The sequence below is a fragment of the Papaver somniferum genome, unplaced genomic scaffold, assembly GCF_003573695.1.
Source record: "Papaver somniferum cultivar HN1 unplaced genomic scaffold, ASM357369v1 unplaced-scaffold_51, whole genome shotgun sequence".
Classification (NCBI taxonomy): Eukaryota; Viridiplantae; Streptophyta; class Magnoliopsida; order Ranunculales; family Papaveraceae; genus Papaver; species Papaver somniferum.
The window spans coordinates 111534-118228 of NW_020647749.1; positions in this window are offsets into that span (position 1 = coordinate 111534).

Here is a 6695-nt window from a genome sequence, read left to right on the forward strand (position 1 = left end):
ATTGAATCGGCCCTACTTTCAGATCCACATAGACATACCCGTATGTGTGACTCTGGCTTCCTTAAAAACCCGTCATCAATATGGGATGATGAACGATCTTGCTTTGTGGAACTTTGGCCTCCTTGAGAGTCTTCACAGTGATAAGATTCTTGGAAGCACCTGTATCGATGAGAACTCTCCTGAATTCAGAGTCCTTAATGGAAGCAGTAACGAACAAGGCTCGGTTATGCCCTTCCTCCGCTATTCGGTCTTCCTCAGTGAAGGTGATGTTGTTGATTGAGAGTTCAGATACCATGGAAACTTGTTCAACCACCGGAGATGATGGAACTATTCACACATAAGATGATATTTTGTTGAGAGCGAAAAACGTGTCTGTACGTTGATATCTGGAGAAATGCAGAAGTTCACATAGATTCTCGATTAGATGTGTGACCTCTTGTTCCACCGGCTTTTCATAAGTGGTGAAGTTGTTGGATTGAGGGTTAGCGTCAGTGGTGTCAAGAGATGTGCGTTCCACAACTTGATCTCCTAAGATTCTTGTCAGGTCCACCATGCAGTTGAACAAATTATCAATTGCTCTTTTCAATCGATTTATGTTCATTTCCAAAATCTTTTGCCTTTGTGCCAGTTCAGCTAGTGACGGAATTTCTCCATCAAATGCACCAATATATGAAAAGGGAGTAGTAAAGTACGGATGATGAATGTTTCCAGAATCATTTGGGTGAGTTAGAGAAGCGTCATCATTTGAAAGACTCTGACTGGAGTTTTGAGAAACTGAACTAGATCTAAGACCAACCATCTTGCGAAAATGAAAGATTGCAACCGAGAGATTAATCTCCCACTGTGGTCGCCAATTCTGTATATTGGGAAAAACGTTTTTCTGGTTTTCTAGGAAAGTGGAGAGTCGAGCGTGTTGTCGAGACTCCTCAACCGAGCGAACTGCTGAACCTCACACAAATACACCGCTGCAAAGGGGGTGCTTAGATTAGGGAAATCAATTTGTATGACTCCGGACTAAACTAAGACAATGGCCGTTCTAGAGTCAATTCGGTCGCAAAGAGGGAGATGGGTTGATCTGTAGAATGGAAGCTGAGAGTTGTGTGAGATCAGTGATGATCAAGGATTGTGGGTGTGTTGAAGGTTTCTGCAATATTGATGAACTACTAAAGTTGAGTTATGTGAATAAGTTTATATCGAGTTGTTGACGGATAATGATGATAATCGATGATTTATGATATCCTGATGTCCTCGATTTAGACTTATTTATATTGCAAGAATGATGTACCACTGATCCCTGTAAGTGTGACGGTTTCTTGAGTGACAGAGTGGGAAAGTGGGAGATCGTGGTAAAGTCAGTTCCATGTCGTGCGGAATCTTGACTGATCGTGCACCCACTACTTTGCTAACTCCTTCAACCGTTTACACGACTTACGTACATTTCTCGTTGTGGATGAATCCACGTGCTGTAGACCGCCAGACCAAAACCCTAAGTGATATCCCCCCATTTGTGACGTGATTGATATTTCACGAATCGTGGAGTCTGCAAGGAAGACGTGTATTAGTTGGTCAGTTGTTGTCTGATTTAGACTGTGAGTCTAGTTTTGTTGAATCGAGTATAAGTGATGAATGCTCCACGATTCATGGATTGAACATGTAGTTCTGAGATGTCAATGAATTACTGACTAGAGCGACTAAGAAAGTATTTCTCAACTCGACGAATTGCCGAATATTGAGAGTTTGTCGAGCAACTGATCAAGTATTGCTCAATTCGACGAATTGCCGAATATAGAGAGTTTGTCGAGCAACTGAGAAAGTATTGCTCAATTCGACAAATTTGATAATTTTGGTGTGCAACTGAGCAAGGGTTGCTCTATTCAAAAAAATACTGAATATTGGTAATTTGACGTGCAATTGAGCAAGTGTTGCTCAATTCGACAAACTACTGATGAATTACCGAATATTGATGGTTGGATCAATATTCTAGGTACTGAGCAAGTATTGCTCAATTCATAGAGTTATTTACTGGTGTCGTGACCCAATAAAATATTAATCAAAAATATTGGTAAATTACCGAATATTATTAATTTGGATGTTGATTGCTGAATCAACATAATTTTGTGTTTGAACTTGCTCAGAATGGTGATTCATCGAGCTTTTGTTCGAAACCCTAATTTTTGATCAATCCTTCAACAATTGGTGAATTGCTGAAAATTGGTCATGAGTGAAGAGGACCGACCACATGGGATGATGAACGTCCATGTGATGCCCAGTGATCGAGTGAGCACGCACCAGGGTTCTCAGTTTGAGAGTTAGTGAAAGAACGATGATTTAATGCAGTTTTCATCATTTATTGAAATATTGCTGGATTCAGCATTAGGTGACAAAACCTAGGTATGAGAGATGAGGACCGACCAAGAGAGCATGGGACCGGCTCTTGGTGGTCACGGGACCAGTTGTTGGTCATTTGAAGGATTCTCCAGTTGGTTGGAGAGAGTTCGGGCCCAATATGAGCAATTGAGCAAATTAGGTCAGAATTATGAAAACATGTGGGACCGGCTTTGTGCAAGCCCTAGGAATGACTCTGGTCGGTCATGGAGGCATGAACGTGTTGCCGTGGTGTCCGTGTTTCCATACTGAGAGTTTCAGTATTTTCTGATGCGTGTTCGAGCAACATAGTAAATTTTCAGAAGAGTTTCATATTGACTGAGAATTCTCGATTTTTGTTGGAATGAACATGTATGCTCAATTCATCAATATTTTGAAAATATTAAAATAAAAGTGTTTTAATATTTAAAATTGTCGTGAGAGGCTAGCCATTAGTGCGACTATGTTGGCTTTTGGTTTTTCTTGATTTGAGCAATATTTGAGAAAATATGGAGAAATCATGAATTTTGCTCAAACCCAGGAGTTTCATGAACTGATGAAAACAATAATTATGCAAGATTAGGGATTGCAAGGTGTGGTACCGACCATGGCTAGGGCATGGCCGGCCGGCTAGTTTGCCCGGTCCCGCACACCTTTCCCTATTTTATTATTTTTCATGAATCCTTGAAGTTATGGAGAATCCACGAGTTTTTGTTGAAACAGAGGAGTTTCGTGAGATTAGGAAATAATAATTATAAAAAGCTAAGGATTTTGAGGTGTGGGACCGTCCACGGCTTAGGCGTGGCCGGCTGGTTAGGTTTCCTGGTCCCGCACATCTCTCCTTATTTTATAATATTATTTCGTGAATCCACGAAGTTATGGAGAACTCACGGGTTTTGCAAAAACAAGGAAAGTTGCTAAAACCAAGGAGTTTTCGTGAGTTCACAAAATAACAAAAAATGAGGAAAATAATGAGAGAGGCACGGACTGACCATGGTTAAGGCACGACCGGCCGACCGGCTGGTGGGCCCGGCCTTGGGCGCCTCTTATTATTTTATTAATATTTATTGTTTTCTCTTGTTTTGCGAAGGATTCCTCTTTATTTCATATTTTTGGACACTCGTTCGTGCATCCGGGTGCTCAGTCGTGCATCATTGTCGAGTATACTCACACCATTTTTGTGGGGCTTACTCAGTGATGGTACAGATGCCCGGTTGTTGGGTATTTATTATTGACTTATGAAATTCAGTGGAGAATAATTCATGAAACTGAGTAATAAGATGAGTAGTTATTTATTACCAATCCATAAAATCAGCAGCGGTTTGGACTATGGATTCAGAATAATAAAATGATAATTTCATCACCATCTCATAGAATCGCAGATTTGACCATAAATTCGGAGTAATGAAATGAGCGGTGATATTACCATTCCATGGGACCGTAGTGATTCGACCATGAAATCGGAGTAATATCTATTACCATTTCATGAGATCATCCGTGGATTCGATCATGAAATCGGAGTAATAAAATAAGTGGTGATATTACCATTTCATGAGATCAGCCATGGGTTCGACCATGAAATCATAGTAACATCTATTACCATTTCATGAGATCAGGCGTGGATTCGATAATGAAATCGGAGTTATACATTTATCTATTACCATTTCGATCATGAAATAGGAGTAATAAGATAAGATAGATTATCTTCTAAGAATTCAGTGGTGAATATGACCTAGAATTTAATCTCTTGCGTATAGTCAGTAAATCAGCTAGTGTTGCTAATGTCCAGAAGACGTTTTTCCCTCTCAACATTTCATGTATGGAGGTCTGCCTGAGTCTATACACGGGCCTCTCTACATAGTCAGGAACAGTGGGTATCACCGTCTTGAAGACGTTATTGCTCTCAATCTTACGGAGAACCGCCCAATTGTTCTTCTATGTAGAGGCGAATTCCTCTATGTAGTCAGGGAACAGTGAGTGTCACCGGCATTTTGAAGGGGTTAAGCTCTCAATCTTACGGAGAACCGCCTAATTACGTTATTCTACATAGAGGCTATGATGAAATGCCAGGTGTCGAACGCTCCGGAGAGGCCTTTTGAGTGACATATGCATCATACTTCGTAAAACACGAATAGTCACATGGATCCCTGAAACCGCGTCAGAAACATGTAGTATCATGATTTTACGGTTTTGACATTTGTTGAAAATCCACCATCTATACCAGGCAATGCTAAAGTCTCAAAATATTTTAGATGAATATCTGTATAGGTTTAAATTGAACCAGTTCTGTATGTATAACTATAACTAAGGTTCAAAAATAAGTTTTAGTTTATACCATAGAGTGAAAGTTAGTCCCCCTTTTTTGTTTAGGATGTTGAATTATATTTCAAAACTTATACGCATGTGCTAATGTACTCCCCTATCATTTATGCGACTTTTGTGGGTTTCACATATAATTTACGATCTTTACAGGTTCACGAATTATTCCCTCGTCCAGTCCGTGAATAACCTCTATTCTATTCCTAGTCTATTAATCCAACTACGATTCGGTCTTTGTTCTTTTTTTTTTTATGAAATAGACGAGGAAATCCCATTTAGATTATCAATCAAACTTATTTTGCACCCACCTTCTATAGTAAAATTTCTGAAGTTCTTCGTTGGTCCATTGTGCTTCTCGAAGAAATCCAAAAACTTATGTTTTTCCGGATATGTCGCTGACGAGGTTCCTACTCTTCTTTTTCTAAATTCACCTATAATTTTTATGAGATCGTGTGACAGACTCACAACAGAATTTTTTATACTCTAACCATATGACAATTTTTCGGATGTACCCCAAATATGCATATCAGCTGAAAAGATTTACTGTTGTCACTGACTACTAAACTTTTAATCATAAATTGTGGCCTAAATCAATTAGTATTCGTCACAAGACCAAAAATATGTGATTGCATGTGTTCCAAAATATGCCATGTCCGCTTGAAATTTACTTTGCAGCCCAACATTTTCATTAAAACCCAGTTCTTGCCTTCATCGTGGCCCAAAGTTTATCCATGTCCGAAAACACTGATTTGTAACCCGCCCATAAGAGCTATTTGACTTTGATTTGGAGAATATCCAACGATACTTTCCATACAATGAATAATGGATCCTGAGCCTAAAAATAATAACTTTGACGATACAGTTGCAACCTGTAAATATGATCGGGCGTGTAAACTTGTTTTGATTCTAGAATTTTTTTAATGGATCCGGAGCCAAAAAATATTAACTTTGAAGATACAGTTGCAACCTGTAAATATGATCCGTCGTTTAATCTTGTTTTGATTCTAGACTTTTTTCTTTTTTAACAACAAAACTAGTCATAAAAATCCAAGGTGACCAAACCTGTGATACAAAAACCCCATTCAAATGTTGTGATCCATTAAAATTACATTTAAACAAAATTGATACAAAACCCCAAAATTTTTAAATATTGATATAAAAACCCCAAATTTCAAAATTTTATGATGAAACCAAAATTGGGGTTTTTGTGTTACTTTTGTTTTGATGGGTTTTTTATGGATGGATAGTGATACTTTTGGGTTTATAACCCGCGGATCGTTTTTACAAAGATATATTTACAAAAAAAAAAAGTAGCTGCCTATATATAGATGTTTTAGCATACTATCCTGCCTATACATCAAAATCTAGGGTCATTTTCGGATTTCCACTATAATCTTCCCTCTCAAAAACAGAACCACAACTGATAACAATGCTAAGAAGAAAACCTAGCAAAATTTAGTAAGCCATTGTTTGTTGAACCTGCGGTGTATACATACATGTGGAACAACCCTTTTAGGCAATAACATCTTGATGCACCCAGTGAACTTTGGTCCATCCCATCACAAAGAGATTGGCTTGTGGAGATTACGGATATAGTGCACTGGCAGAACCTTCTGTCATCTACTCTGCGGTGATGCCATTTGTTGATTCCCGACCAAAAACAAATATGGTAACAGTGTTTCACAATAGAATCTGGTGTCTTTTTCGAGTAAATACCAGTTTGTACAGGTGTAAATTCTAACTAGGTTTATTCATGTGGCCTCTCCAATGATCCAATCTAGTCAAGTAGGGATACTGTAATGTGATCAAACATGTTGGTTACTGCTGGTTTCAGTAACTTCTTGTTATTCTTACTCCGAGGTTTCAATTTTCATATTTTCGTTCCAGTTTGTTTCTGGTTTTGAAAATTACTGAAAATTTGATACAAAAATATGTATATAGGATTGAATCTTTAGATAAAAGAAACGACATCAAATATCGATTTACATCGTTGTAGCAAAGTATCATGGAAC